The 16,536-nt window shown below is 37.3% G+C and overlaps 2 protein-coding genes across 8 annotated transcripts in view; both read right to left on the minus strand.

The window, feature by feature from the left end:
• COA1 (cytochrome c oxidase assembly factor 1) overlaps nucleotides 1-16,536 on the minus strand; it is a 60,411-nt gene that overhangs the window by 40,350 nt on the left and 3,525 nt on the right. For 3 of the 6 annotated variants that reach the window (XM_088150019.1, XM_088150022.1, XM_088150021.1), the window contains exon 2: nucleotides 9,929-10,015. The exons of the other annotated variants lie outside the window; for them this stretch is intronic. The gene's annotated coding sequence lies outside the window, so the exon portion shown is untranslated. The remainder of the gene's footprint in view (nucleotides 1-9,928; nucleotides 10,016-16,536) is intronic. 6 annotated transcript variants of the gene reach the window in all.
• Nucleotides 1-16,536, minus strand: part of FIGNL1 (fidgetin like 1) — a 32,493-nt gene that overhangs the window by 12,428 nt on the left and 3,529 nt on the right. Inside the window, exon 2 of one of the 2 annotated variants that reach the window (XM_025163542.2) lies at nucleotides 9,929-10,015. The exons of the other annotated variant lie outside the window; for it this stretch is intronic. The gene's annotated coding sequence lies outside the window, so the exon portion shown is untranslated. The remainder of the gene's footprint in view (nucleotides 1-9,928; nucleotides 10,016-16,536) is intronic. 2 annotated transcript variants of the gene reach the window in all.

The raw sequence follows: 16,536 nt of genomic DNA on the forward strand, positions 1-16,536 counted from the left end.
AATAATAAAATAATAATTGCCCATTCTACTTCCCAGCATAAACAACTAGGGAATCTTTGCCAAAGTGTGTAGCTTGACTGCTTCAGCTATTCTAATCTGAATGCCAAACCAAGATACTAACAAAGACAATAGAGTACCTCAGGTGCACAAAGGAAGGACTTTGCCAAAACATCTGTTGCTTTCTGCACTCAGATGGAGAGCAGTTAAAGGCCTTTTGTCTGTGTTGACTTGTGTGGGAAGGAAAAGAAAGAGTAAATAGTGCTCTTCAGACCTTACTTGATGAAGACTTTGGACTTTACTAAAATTATTTTTTATAAATGACATAAATGTATAATGTATTAAGAAACTGTATTAAAAGCACAGCCCTGACAGGGGGAACTTGTAGGAACTAACCAGAGTTCCATGGTTTGGCCTTTCTGTGCATCAATAAAAATAAGATAAATGAGGTAAAGAACTATGTTTGTTAAACTCTACATTTAGAATTCCAACTCCCCAATTAAAAATAAATAAATGTGAATGATATGCCCATAACAGTACTATCTGATATAACCCTCTTCCATCTTTTAATAGCTGACAATACATCTTCTTGGCTATCAAAATCCATAGGGCGAGAAAAGAATTGGAAAGCTGTCACTAACATTTCTTCACGCACCCCTTCCACACCCTTCTGTTGAAAATGACTGTGTTTGAAAGTCCACTGGGTCCACAAGCAGATTCCAATACATTTGGACCAGTGTCCATTTGTATCCTACTAACATATCTGTCCTTTTGTGGTTATTGCAGATCTATTTTAAATCTATCCATGTCCTTAATCTGCCCATAGAACTTTTAATGAATTTTCAAAGCAGACTGATAGCTTCTGGCAAGAAGGAGGGGAGAAGAAAGGAGGAAAATCTGGTCATAAGGAAATTCAATCTCTCTCTCTCCCTCCCTCTCATATATGTGTGTGCACATACAGACACACATGGACACTCCCTAAACAAAGAACACAATCCCTACAAGCATGGCATTTCCACAACAAAGAAAGTAGACCCAAGGATTTTTCTCCAGAGAGCATGCTAATAATTAGGGTAGCTAACTCGCAAGAAATCCAGTTGAAGTCTCTGAAGAAACCATGTCCATGAGAACCATACTACTATATGACCTCTGACCCATTGCAGCAGTTCAACATACCTACAGGACAAAAGCAAGTGATGCACGATCTAGTTTAATTATCACTTTAGAATCTAGATCCTATTCCAGAGTAAGGGCATTGGTCATATCTCTGTTTCTTTGCTATACCCAGGAATCACCTTCAAATTCAAAAATCACCTAACAAATGCCCCCCAAAATAAAGATGCTTGGGATACAGAGCTTATTGCATTTATCAACAGTTTCTACAGCTACTGGAGATCAGCAAAAGAAGAACCAGAACAGCTTAGAAATAAACTACAAATCAAAAAAAAAAAAAAAGATAAAAAGAAGCCCATCTAATTATACCTGTGTACTTTTAATTTTTTTCCCAAACAATTGCACTTAAAAAAATGAAATTATTTCTTTCAGACTGATTTAAGATATTTCAAAATTTGCAATATTTTGCTTCCCTCAAATAATCTCCTGAACTAATTATTAGAAATATTTTTGCACAGGATTCTTACAACACTATGCCAAGGATATACACTATAGTATGGGCAAGAACAAACTGTATTCAGCCTCTGGGGTGGAGGGGAGTAGAGGAATTTTTACAAGAGCGGGAAGAAGGATTCAGTGTGGGGGGTTTTGGCTTTGGGGGTCATTTTTTATAGAGAGTTGGTGGATCTGTTCTTATCCTTCTGCTACCCTATCCTGACCAAGTCTCACAGGCAAGGAGCACAGTGGAATAGGCAGAAGCCTGCCTATCTATCTATCTATCTATCTATCTATCTATCTATCTATCTATCTATCTATCTATCTATCTATCTATCTATCTATCACAAAGATTAGACAGAAATGAAAAACAAGAGACAGAACAAAGCAAATCTAAAGAGAGTGAGATAGGAAAACTGAAGTGAGGCCTGTCAAAAAACAACAGAACAGCACAAGATAAAAGAAGGAAATTCTTTACTCAAAGATTAAAACATTCTAAGTATATTACATTACATTACAGTTTGTAGTATGTAAAGTCTCTTCAAGCTGAGCTCAATCAACTGAGACATTAATTTGTTTTCTTGGCAGAGCATACAGATGGTTTGCAACTGCTTTCTTCCGGAATGTCTTTTTCAACTTTCCAGTCTAGTTTACTAGTTTCCTATACAAATCCAATCCAGTTTACTTTTCCAATGTTAGCTAGATACTGCCACCTGCTGCAAGGGAAGCTAAATATTTTTTTTCAAAATACACATTTATTCCCTAGGGGTAGCTGGTTGGGGAATACAGAAAAATATTACATCTCCCAAAAAAAGTACTGCACACCAACAGCAGAAAAAAATCACTGAAATACAGTATGTTGTTTCTCAACTCAGCATTCTACAAGTGACATAAACATCTCAGACTTGTCAACAGCCATTTTTTTAGTTGCTTTCTAGAAAGCAAACCAAGAAGCTCAAAAAAAGTTGATGGTTTTTTACTTCACATGTGATTAACCTAATGGGCAAACAGGCTAGTAAAATGTTTGTAAACTAACTGTTTTAGTTGTTACTGTGTAGAAATCTGAATTTTATTCCCTGACGTACAAAATGAAACAGTACCGTTTTAAAGTTTAAAATAGCTCTAATTGCAAATCACATAACATTCAGATTCACAAGGGAAATGTGCTTCTATTCAGAAAAAGAAATGCTTTTCTAATATATCATGCTGTTAAGTGTTTTGTTCATTTCTTCCTCTGGAAAACAGAATTTCAATGGATTTCACCTTTTTAAAGAAGAATCATCCAAGCTGTAAAGACACTGGCATTCCCAGGGCAGCTGAAACAACTATTTCTGAAAGCAGAATTGTTCTGTTTTTTGCTATTGCTGTTTGGCTGTAGTTTTAACTTTACATTTATGTCTACTTCTGTAACCATTTCCTGTAAACAATATAAAGAATGCTTTTCTATTGTATGAGACTTATCCAAACATCATCTTGCATATGGCAGGCCTGCCTTACCAAAGTCTCATGTCTTTTCAACACTAGTTAAATACTTTATTCAAACATTTCAATATAGCCCATTTAAATTGCTATATTATGGTTTAGCCTGCTTTACTGAATGAATGCTGATATGTTCCTGTGTTTAAGTTTTGTCTTTTTCAAAATGTAGGCAATTTGTACAAGAAAGAAGAATGAAAAACACCTAAAGAAACCAAACTGGATCCACACAGAACTTAATAAATTGCTTCAAAGAAAAAAGGAAATGTACAAGAAATGGAAAGAGGGACATATATCAAAAGAAGAATACAAAACAATTTCTAAAAACTGCAAGTTTAGCATGAGAAAATCTAAAGCCCATTATGAGATTAGGCTAGCAAGGGACACCAAAAAACAACAAAAAAGGATTTTTTAGGTATGTCAGAAGCAAAAGGAAAGTCAAGGAGATGGTAAGTCTACTGCAGAAAGAAAATGGAGACATGGTTTAGAAGGAGGAGAAGGCAGAACTTCTCAACTCCTATTTGCAAAGCCAAACAAACCCTCAGTTGGCGCTCACTGCGCCATTGGAGCAAGGGTGAGGAGGAAGGGGGAAGGGGAAGTGAACTGAAGCTCAAGATAAGCAAAGAGTAAATGAGAGAATTTCTAACTAATCTAAATGAGTTAATCTAAATGAAGCCAGATGAATTATACCCCTAGAGTATTCAAGGAACTAGCAGAGGTAATTGCAGAATCACTCTCTGTAACCTTTGAGAAGTCCTGGAGAACAGGTGAGGTCCCTGAAGACTGGAGGAGGGCTAATGTTGTTTCTATTTTCAAAAAGGGGAAGAAGCAGGGCTCAGGAAACTACAGGCCTGAAAGCTTGACTTTAGTACTGGGCAAGGTCCTTGAAAAGGTAATCAAACAATGTCTATGAGCGCTTAGACAGGAATTTATTAATTAACAAGAACAAACACAGATTTACAATGAGCAAGTCATGCCAGACTAACTTCATCTCCTTTTATAGAGTTACTAGCCTGGGTGATCAGGGAAATGCTGTGGATATGGTATATATAAACTTCAGCAAGGCTTGTGACAAAGTCTCTCATAGTATCCTTAATAAGAAAATGGCCAAATATGGGTTTGATAACTCAACCATTTATGTAATCCACAGTTGGCTCAAGGATCATATTCAAAGGATAGCTATAGATGGTGACAAATCTACCTGAAGAGACATCTCAAGTGGGATGCCACATGGCTCTGTTCTTGGCCCAGTGCTATTCAACCTTTTTGTAAATGATATGGATGAGGGAGTCAAAGGAATGTTTGCCAATATTGCAGATGATACAAAGCTAGGAGAGGTGGCTAAAACCTGGGAAAAAATAAAAAAAGATTTATACAAGCCAGAATGGTGAGTGGAAACAAATAGAATGAAAAGTAGTTATGCTTCCAGGTAAGAAAAAACAAAAGAAATATGTACAGGGTGGGGAAAATATGGCTCAAGAACAGCACATGTGAGAAGGATTTGGGTGTACTAGTGCATCTCAAGCTCAACATGTCCCATCAGCATAATGCAGCTGCAAAAAAGGCCAATGACATCTTGGGAACATCCTCCCAAGTCCAACTCATGGGAAGTAATTATCCCACTCTACCTTGGCCAGGCCTCATTTGGAGTATTGTGCTCAGTTCTGCATACCCCAGTTTAAAAAAGAAGTTGATAAACCAGAGCAAGTCCAGAGAAGGGCTACTAAGATCATGAAAGGACTGGAAACTAAGTCCTACAAGGAACAGTTAAAAGACTTAGTTATGTGTAGCTTGCAGAAAAGAAGGTTGAAAGGGGACATGACAGCAGTCTTCAAATATCTGAAGGGCTGTCACACTGTAGAGGGTCCAGACTTATTCTCACGTGCTTGAGAAGGTAAGACTAGAACTAATGGGACGAAACTTCAAGGATGTAGATACAGATTAGATATTAGGAAGAACTTCTTGACAATAACAGTTGTCAATCAGTAGAACAGGTTGCCAAATGGAGTGGTTTCTTCCTTTTCACTGAGATTTTTAAACAGAGATTGGATAATTATCTATCGGGGACGGTGTAGCAAATCCTGCAGAGTGCAGGGGATTGGATTTGATGACCTCTTAGATACCTTCCAATTCTATGATTCTATGATCTTAGAATAGAAAAGACTGATGATCTGCTACGTAAAAGATATCTCCTTCAATAATATTTCAGCTGGTCATGTTTCCTTTTCTGTAGGGGTAGTTAATTGCCTTTTAATCAGCAAAACCACTCTACTCCAGACAACCATTAAATGGTAGCAAAGAGATATAAAAACCTCCTAGCTACTATCTAGTGGCCACATGGATCTGTACATCCCAGATCTGGTAGCCCTATAATGAAATCTACATTTTTAAAAAAATCTGGGATATGCCTAACCATTGTAATATTGTATCTGGGAGAAGTCTTTTACTCATACCCCCACACATATTCCATTAGAAGTGAAGACAAACAAATTTTCAATAACCACATAAGAAATAAAACAATTTAGTATATTATGGAATAAAATTGAGAACTCTATAAAAAAAAAAGATTTAAAAATCAAGCAATTTCACCTTTATCCCACATGGCCATTTCTTCTCCAAAAAAATAATTTCCCTGTTTTTTACATACATACAATTTACATAATAACTTTAAATTTTCAAACCTGTCATAATTGTTGAAGTCCCAACATCTTAGCAGGTTGGTCAAGATAGGAATGTTTCTGTCTAAAAAGGACTCAACTAAGGCTATATCTACATTGCACATGTACATAATTTGCTTTAACACCTGCTTAACTGTTTATGTTTTCTAACAGATCCTTGGAATTTTAAGGCAAAGCCAAAATTACATTCTAAACAAGGTGCAATATTTGGCATTCTAACTAAAGCCAATGTGTTTAAAAATGATTGTCAAAGTAGACCTTTTAAAATATTCAAAAGCGTGTAAGTGAAGGTTACAAAATTCTTCTTGCACAAAGGCTTCTACAAATGAAACACAGTTTGAAAAAGCACACAAGCTGTGGGAGATAAGCACTTTTCCTATTAAGACAATCAGGTACAAATACAAAAACACTCCAAGACTACAAATATTTCAGATAAATTGATACAGTGGGGCAAAAAAGTATTTAGTCAGCCACCAATTGTGCAAGTTCTCCCACTTAAAAAGATGAGAGAGGCCTGTAATTTTCATCATAGGTATACCTCAACTATGAGAGACAAAATGAGAAAAAAAATCCAGAAAATCACATTGTCTGATTTTTAAAGAATTTATTTGCAAATCATGGTGGAAAATAAGTATTTGGTCACCTACAAACAAGCAAGATGTCTGGCTCTCACAGACCTGTAACTACTTCTTTAAGAGGCTCCTCTGTCCTCCACTCGTCACCTGTAGTAATGGCACCTGTTTGACCTTGTTATCAGTATAAAAGACACCTGTCCACAACCTCAAACAGTCACACTCCAAACTCCACTATGGCCAAGACCAAAGAGCTGTCGAAGGATACCAGAAACAAAATTGTAGACCTGCACCAGGCTGGGAAGACTGAATCTGCAGTAGGCAAGCAGCTTGGTGTGAAGAAATCAACTGTGGGAGCAATAATTAGAAAATGGAAGACATACAAGACCACTGATAATCTCCCTCGATCCGGGGCTTCACGCAAGATCTCACCCTGTGGGGTCAAAATGATCACAAGAACGGCGAGCAAAAATCCCAGAACCAGATGGAGGGACCTAGTGAATGACCTGCAGAGAGCTGGGACCAAAGTAACAAAGGCTACCATCAGTAACACACTACGCTGCCAGGGACTCAAATCCTGCAGTGCCAGACGTGTCCCCCTGCTTAAGCCAGTACATGTCCAGGCCCGTCTGAAGTTTGCTAGAGAGCATTTGGATGATCCAGAAGAGGATTGGGAGAATGTCATATGGTCAGATGAAACCAAAGTAGAACGTTTTGGTCTAAACTCAACTCGTCGTGTTTGGAGGAGAGAGAATGCTGAGTTGCATCCAAAGAACACCATACCTACTGTGAAGCATGGGGGTGGAAACATCATGCTTTGGGGCTGTTTTTCTGCAAAGGGACCAGGACGACTGATCCGTGTAAAGGAAAGAATAAATGGGGCCATGTATCGTGAGATTTTGAGTGAACACCTCCTTCCATCCGCAAGGGCATTGAAGATGAAACGTGGCTGGGTCTTTCAGCATGACAATGATCCCAAACACACCGCAACGAAGGAGTGCCTTCGTAAGAAGCATTTCAAGGTCCTGGAGTGGCCTAGCCAGTCTCCAGATCTTAACCCCATGGAAAACCTTTGGAGGGAGTTGAAAGTCCGTGTTGCCCAGCCCCAAAACATCACTGCTCTAGAGGAGATCTGCATGGAGGAATGGGCCAAAATATCAGCAACAGTGTGTGAAAACCTTGTGAAGACTTACAGAAAACGTTTGACCTCTGTCATTGCCAACAAAGGATATATAACAAAGTATTGAGATGAACTTTTGATATTGACCAAATACTTATTTTCCACCATGATTTGCAAATAAATTCTTTAATAATCAGACAATGTGATTTTCTGGATTTTTCCCCCCATTTTGTCTCTCATAGTTGAGGTATACCTATGATGAAAATTACAGGCCTCTCTCATCTTTTTAAGTGGGAGAACTTGCACAATTGGTGGCTGACTAAATACTTTTTTGCCCCATTGTATAGGGAAAGTAGGAGGAAGCAGTATTGTATGTTTACTGCCCTGAATTGACCAAAGGTGGGTTAAGGTTAGGTGGGATAAAAATCTAATACTGTAATAAACATAAATAATAATGGAAGGACCACTAATAAAAAGTTCTTCCCCTCCATAGGCTAACTGCAGAGTTTCCAATATCATTAAAGTATGGCCTGCTAGTATTATTTAATATTCCAGTGGGACAGAACATTATACTATATAAGAAAGTTGTTTCATGAAACCTTTTTCTTGAAATGCTAAGTGTGGGTAGTGTTTAAAATGCAATCCCACATGCTGTTGGTAGCAATACAACTCAAAAACCTGTCAACTCATTCTACAGCTTTTATCTGTCTTACTAGCAGAACAGCTTAGTTATCACAGAACCCTGCATTTAACTATTTCAAAGCAATTTTCATTATATACACACACACATACACACACATATACATGCATACAGATATATATATAAATAAAAATAAAAAAAGGTTATGTGGTTAATCATTCTACTTTTCCCCATTCCTAATCTATCTCATCTCCTTCACTGGTTAAGCCAAATACATGATTAAAAAGTCAAAAAGAAACATTACATTTTGACTTTGCTGTAATTCACTGTATTCAACAGGACTAAAGGAAATATACCCATGTCTGAAACCTAGGGCTGCATTTGGGACAGGTTTCCATTAAATTGGATGACATTATCCTTATGACTGCATTACTATGTGGTAAAAGTTTCATGGACCCAAATTTATCTTTAATTAGTTCACTGTAGGTGTGATATTACCTAGTTTACATACAGGCTTCTGTACAGACACAACTTTCACTGAAATTGTTTCACATGCCAAAACAGAGTATTTTCATTACAATAAAACAACAGCAATATAAACAAACCAGATTAAACTGTAACAGCAACAGAAAAATCAAAGGAAAAATGAAAATAATTACAAAGTAGGCTTTTAAAACTAGTTTCTTTATCAAACAAAGGACTGCAAACTTAAATCTGAATGGTTTTTTCCTAAATATAGGTCTTGGAGCCAATATTTTGTGACTCTGGACAATTCAATTGATATAGCCTTAGGATAAGTCAACTTAAAGATGAGACAATTTATCATTGTAAACAGGATGCTTCAAGTGAAAGAACTTTAATTATTGTTTATATACTGTCTTAAAAATTTAAGCACTGAAAAGTTATCAGTTGATTATATATTTCAGTGCATTACAAAACTAGATTAACTGCAGATATTTGAATTAAAAATAGTGTCCTCAAGCAGAATACAGGACAAGTATCATTTGTGGAAATAATATGTCTTTGGTACTTAAAATATACTTATGAAGTATAATATGTCTTTGGTACTTAAAATATACTTATAAAATATACTTATAAAGGTCAAATTATGCTATTATGAATACCCACTAATCCTAACTTTGGAGTACTCAATCTAATATACCAAATGCTCTCCCCAAAATATTTTTATTACATGTTAGACTAAAACACACTGATCTTTACACAAAGAACAACTACATTAGGTACATCAGGGTGGTTCTAATGCTCTTCATCAAACCCTTCCACTGGCTTTTCCTTCCCCTATCATTTCTCTCTGCTTATATTTCAACACCATTCCTATCATGACATCCACTCATCCAGTTCCAGCAACTTCAGTTACTCAAAGATCCCTTGCTCCTCCTCATACATCATCCTCTTTCTTTTGATGCCTTTTATTCCTGCAACTGCTTCTTAGAATGCCTCTATATGAACACTGATTTACTTTGCCCCTCAAAACTCACATTATTTGTTGAAGGTGATATTTACACCTGAAAAACACTGGCATCTTATTTTATTGTCTAATAAAAATGTGGAACCTGTGGGAGCTGTCTACAGGTATCAACCATAATCCCAACTATACTTTACTACAATTAAGCCAAAGCATATGCAATTACATATTCCATTACTCCACTTATTCCAATTCCCCTTTCCTCTGTTGTCTCCCTATGTTTCTTTTGGATAGTTAACCTTCTAGGATAGAAGCCAATAATACCTAATGTTGGGTCATGATGCGTATGAGGAGAGAAGCTGTGTAATATGGGAGCTCTTTTATTTTTCTAATGTTAACATGGCAACTTACGTGTAGCCTGGATTCCTCCTGTTACTTTGAAGGAGTCTAGTTTACTGTACTCTTCCTGTTATTCCCTCAGCCAGCATCTCTTCATCACTGAGTCAAACAAGGCAAGTGAGATAAACAAAATAAAAGCTGTACTTTCCACCTCTTCAAACTTTTTCAATTTATTAATTTCCTTTCTCTGCCTGTTTTTCTTTCTCAAGTCTCTAGGTCTCCCTTTTTGAAACTTCAATCAGGATTCCGCACAAGAAACCCCTCAGACTCCTATGGCAGGTCCCTAAGGCCCAAAACAGCTGAACTCCAATCATTCTGTAGGTTGTCACAGAGGTACATATATATTATGCTATTAAATGTACCTTTGGGACAGCCCCACTTTGGCAACTGTGTTCAGGTCTGATTAGGCCCAGTACAAAACATGGCGGGGGGGGGGATGTAGGAGGCCCTTCCTTATAAGAAAACCCCTTTTGGCTTTATTTTAGGGGAAAAGACAAATAAAGATTACTACAGTTTCAGACTGATATGGAGAGAGCACACAATACACAATTCAGAGTTACCCATGGAAGCTAACTAGCTGTCAATTCAGGGCTGACATAAAGGGAGCATTTTTAAGGCTATATATAATTAACTTATGGAATTCACTATCAAAGTATGCAGCAATCGCCATTACTTAAAAACTGGATGATATGTTACCTTCATAAACATGTATTCTTGAACTCACCTTTGCAAAGAAACATGGACAGAGGCAGGGAGATTTGTAAGGGGAATTAACAACTGGAATTAACATGCCGCACAGTCAATGTCCTGAGGTTATATTGCCCTACCTGGGTTTATCCCTGGGTCAGAGTGCAGATTCAGGCTAGTGGAAAGGATAGTATTACCTGAACAATTGTAGAAGAGAATACGAGATTATGCAATTCCAGTGAGTTCTCCATACCAATGTGTCTTCCAGATTCACATACTTTTCATTAGAATTATAAAGCAAATTTAAGAATATGGTACAAGAATTACATGTTTGCTTCATAATATGTAGTTTTGACTTTAGACAGCTATTTATAGAGAACAAGTAGGATCTGCAACAAAATTTTCTAATATCGAATGCCTGTACTCATGGTATTCATATATATTTCTTCAGAGGTACTCCATTCTATTCCCACCCAGTCTTCTGGTTATCATCCACTCAACAGGGAGTGGGGGAAAAAAATTGCATGTCATAACAGGAGATCAACATCCTGTAATAAAATGCTGCAGTGTGCTGATGTTCCAGTCAATCAGCCATGCCTACTCTAATCCATCCACTCTCTCACTTGAAGTTCTATTTTATCTCCCTCTAAGCAACCACCTGTCAGCTACAAAGCATACTCAGTCCTTGTAAGTAGTTTTGATACTCCCCTTGCCTTCAGGGTTTTAAAAGATTATTTTGCCGTTTTGAAATCTCAGGACTGCACTGAGACTATTGATAATTTTCTTATGTACATAGACAGTGCTACATAAACCCAGGTAATGTGAAATGGTCACACAAACTGTAACACTTACACTTGAATATCATAAATGGAAGGAATTATCAACATTTTAACAAGTAGAAGCTATGATCCATTTACAGGGGCAATATATTCAGTACACCTGAAGATGACAATACCAAGCTCTCTATCTGTTCACCACCATGTCTTGCTTAAGAGCTTCCAGCTATACCCAGGTTGTCCCTCATTTCACAGCCGCTTTAAAACGTCTTTGCATGTTCAACCAGGGGCATCTGCAGGGGCACAAACAGCATCAAAAGGGTATCTGTAATTAGGTAATTGAAGCCCTTTTTATGTGTGCACAACCACTGCTCTACACTCCAGGATTCAGCAGTCCTAGTGTACATGCTAGGCCTCTCAAGAGGCACCTCTGAACTTTCTAAAATAATAATACCTAACAAAATCATTAAGATTTTGATCTGAGATCTAGACTGAAATGCTAGTGATCAGGAGTAATGGCCAAGGCTCAAAAACATAGCCAACCACAGCTATCTGCTATACATACATCCTGTATCATTTCAGTTTCAGACGCTCCTAAAACAATAAAAACACATTTCTTAAAAAGTATGAGAAATTGTATAATTTTTGGAACACTATTACTAAAGTATTTGAGACTTCCACCAAATATTTAGAGATATTTACACCAACAGATTGTCACCTGGACTTCTATTTCCATAATAGAAACTTGCAGTGATGATGTTACTTAGATGGATAATTAAACTTCAGCAAGCAAACAACCAATCTCAGAGAGCACCAAGAATTCCACAGTTCAATCCTGGGCTACAGATATTCTCTCCTATTGTATATATAACCATAACAAAAAATTGGTTATGGGAAAAATTAACATGGCCAGTGGAACATACAATTGAATTTTTCCTAGAAGCAATTACTTTGATTGAAAGGGTAAGAGTTACAGATCTGAATGCTAGTCTCACTGAAAGCTACTATAACAGAGAAAGCTAGGCTGAAGCTTTCTGCCTGACCGTTAAATTAATACACTGATTTAATTTTTTAAAAATATATCTTCTTGAAGTCATAATTATTCAGCAAACAGTATACTGATGGTGGAGATATTTAAAACCTTTAAATATGTGATTAGCAACTACAGAAGATACAATAATTGTTTTAATCAGTTCTTACACTGTAATTTAACATACAATGGGGCAAAAAAGTATTTAGTCAGCCACCAATTGTGCACGTTCTCCCACTTAAAAAGATGAGAGAGGCCTGTAATTTTCATCATAGGTATACCTCAACTATGAGAGACAAAATGGGGAAAAAAATCCAGAAAATCACATTGTCTGATTATTAAAGAATTTATTTGCAAATCATGGTGGAAAATAAGTATTTGGTCAATATCAAAAGTTCATCTCAATACTTTGTTATATATCCTTTGTTGGCAATGACAGAGGTCAAACGTTTTCTGTAAGTCTTCACAAGGTTTTCACACACTGTTGCTGATATTTTGGCCCATTTCTCCATGCAGATCTCCTCTAGAGCAGTGATGTTTTGGGGCTGGGCAACACGGACTGTCAACTCCCTCCAAAGGTTTTCCATGGGGTTAAGATCTGGAGACTGGCTAGGCCACTCCAGGACCTTGAAATGCTTCTTACGAAGGCACTCCTTCGTTGCCCGGGCGGTGTGTTTGGGATCATTGTCATGCTGAAAGACCCAGCCACGTTTCATCTTCAATGCCCTTGCGGATGGAAGGAGGTGTTCACTCAAAATCTCACGATACGTGGCCCCATTCATTCTTTCCTTTACACGGATCAGTCGTCCTGGTCCCTTTGCAGAAAAACAGCCCCAAAGCATGATGTTTCCACCCCCATGCTTCACAATAGGTATGGTGTTCTTTGGATGCAACTCAGCATTCTCTCTCCTCCAAACACGACGAGTTGAGTTTAGACCAAAACGTTCTACTTTGGTTTCATCTGACCATATGACATTCTCCCAATCCTCTTCTGGATCATCCAAATGCTCTCTAGCAAACTTCAGACGGGCCCGGACATGTACTGGCTTAAGCAGGGGGACACGTCTGGCACTGCAGGATTTGAGTCCCTGGCGGCGTAGTGTGTTACTGATGGTAGCCTTTGTTACTTTGAACCCAGCTCTCTGCAGGTCATTCACTAGGTCCCCCCGTCTGGTTCTGGGATTTTTGCTCGCCGTTCTTGTGATCGTTTTGGCCCCACAGGGTGAGATCTTGCGTGAAGCCCCGGATCGAGGGAGATTATCAGTGGTCTTGTATGTCTTCCATTTTCTAATTATTGCTCCCACAGTTGATTTCTTCACACCAAGCTGCTTGCCTATTGCAGATTCAGTCTTCCCAGCCTGGTGCAGGTCTACAATTTTGTTTCTGGTGTCCTTCGACAGCTCTTTGGTCTTGGCCATAGTGGAGTTTGGAGTGTGACTGTTTGAGGTTGTGGATAGATGTTTTTTATACTGATAACAAGGTCAAACAGGTGCCATTACTACAGGTGGCGAGTGGAGGACAGAGGAGCCTCGTAAAGAAGTAGTTACAGGTCTGTGAGAGCCAGACATCTTGCGTGTTTGTAGGTGACCAAATATTTATTTTCCACCATGATTTGCAAATAAATTCTTTAAAAATCAGACAATGTGATTTTCTGGATTTTTTTTCTCATTTTGTCTCTCATAGTTGAGGTATACCTATGATGAAAATTACAGGCCTCTCTCATCTTTTTAAGTGGGAGAACTTGCACAATTGGTGGCTGACTAAATACTTTTTTGCCCCACTGTACAAACATGAAGTCATAATACCAATTCATAAAAGACAAGTAGTCTTCTTAAATTTAGGAAACATCTGAACTGAGGCAGCAATGTCTTAAGCTTTTTCCCTGGTGAGTACTAAATTTGTTTACAAAGTAAAAACCAAATATTTTGATAGGGCAAAAAGGGAGGAGGAATCCTTTGCCTTACTGTAAGGAAAATGCAGTAGTCCATATATGGGACATAAGATACATAAGAGGCCTCACATGATTGTCACAACTCTAAGTATATCCACACAGACTAACCCAACATGTACACAGTAAAAGTGTAAACATGATTAAGATTTGTATGTAAAACCCACAACAGGAAGAAAAAACAATTGGCCTGTGTTTTCCAGTAAAAATTGGTCTCTAATGGCTAATGCCAGATTTTGAAATCTAGCTTCACTCACACATCTCCTTTGCAGCCTGGTTATATTTTTTACAAATTACATTATAAGTACGTAAGGTGCCACAAATAACCTTTTCCCCCAAATCCAGGTCATTGTATAGGTCTATTAAAAACAGTTTTTTAAATGTGAGTGTGTGAGGCAGAAATTTAATTTCACTTTTGCAGTACTATTGATAATATTATCACACAATTGGCTCCATGTTTTCTCAGAAGTATGTTTCTCCATATTCAGCTGAGTTTACTTTCAGAAAAACGTGTACAAGATTACAACCCAGTTGTCTTAGCTAGTAAGGCAGTACTTCATTGAAACTTTCTTTGAATATGTTCCTTAAAATCTCACCCTGAAAGTGAGCTACAGTTCAATCCACAAATACTTGATAAAGTCCTAGCTCATTTTAAAAGATTATTTCATATGCTCCATGTTTCCTTTGTGTAATTCAGAATGGTTTATATAAGATTCCAGATTGCTTCCTACCAAAGCACTGACCTCTATTAACATGTTTGTTTTTAACACACCTTTTGGAATATGATGTGAGAGCAAGGACCTGCTACAGTTTTCTGCCAGTTAAACAACAGAGCAATTTTGCTTAACAGCTAGTAGAGATCCTCTTGCCAAGGCCAAATTTAGACCAAGGTCTCTTTTATTTATTTTAGTTTTATTTACATAAAAGCAATAGTATATATTTACCTTCTTCCCGAAACCTGGCTGCACAGGTTGAGGGAAGAAGGTAAATATATACTATTGCTTTTAATAGTTAAAATTACTTAATTTAAAGTGATTAAATACTTAATCACGTAGCATGATCATCAAGTGTACTGTACTACAAAGTAATATCTATCTCCAGATTTCTGCCACCTTTACTTTCTCAGAATGTCTCTGCTCACTTGTCCATGTAAAATGTTTAGAAACACGAATTTATTCCTGTCTAGGGAGTTTATGGAGAAGCCAATAGTTATGTTCACATGAAACTTTTACCCACAATTAAATACAGTTTACTCAATTAACCCACAGGGATTCAATTTCAATTTTAGTGACCCCATGTGCTTCAGTAGTTCCCAGTTCTAACAAAGTATTTTTACCTCCATCAAGATACTTTGGAAGTGAAGAAACCCTTCCAAACAGTATAAAAGCAAAGGCAGAAAATGTAAGTGGTAAGCCCTTCTGCCAATATCAAGCATATTTTAATCTATATAGTTAGGAGCTATTTTACAAATAAGATGTGATGAATGTCCACACAAGAGGATTTTTTTAACCTGTTATCATTCATCCCTTTCACTGCAGAAGAATGGGATTGAACTTCCAAACATCTGGACACGTTATGTACCAATGAGCTACGCATCATCTTGGTTATGGAGAGGAAACAGCTGAAATATGCACTTTTATTTCAGCTTCTGTGAATGTAAGCATTTCTGCCAGCTAATAATAATAAAACAGTCACGCCTTTTATTGAGATTATGCGGCTGCCCTCTGCAGCTGTCATGTAACTCCAGGAAAAGATGTGTTTGGATTCAAGAGTTGCAGACAGGTGCTAAATTCACATGTCCATGCTCCGAAACACCTTTTTGCTTTCAAAGCCAAAGCACTATACAGCCTTATGAGATATACTATAGTGTAAAACAGTACTTCCCATACTATCTCCCAGTGGGTAGTACAAGGAATAAATAATACACACATTTAATTTTGTCCCTTAACTTTTAGCCCATACATTTTTTGTTTCATTGTGTCACAAGCAACTTTGTCATTTTTCTAGAAGAGACTTTTTATTTATTTATTTTGCTTGAAGCAAGGGGAAAGAATATGAACAGAATGGCTTATCTGTCTAATTTTGAAGAGATTAACAAACACAATAACATATTACTGAAATAAAAGTACCTGAAAAAGGTACTTAGAATATAACTTTAGACATTAACAGGAAGTACCTA

Source organism: Python bivittatus, unplaced genomic scaffold, assembly GCF_059951505.1.
Source record: "Python bivittatus isolate LINGU-HERP-01145 unplaced genomic scaffold, Pbiv_v1 ctg000610_np1212, whole genome shotgun sequence".
Lineage (NCBI taxonomy): Eukaryota > Metazoa > Chordata > Lepidosauria > Squamata > Pythonidae > Python > Python bivittatus.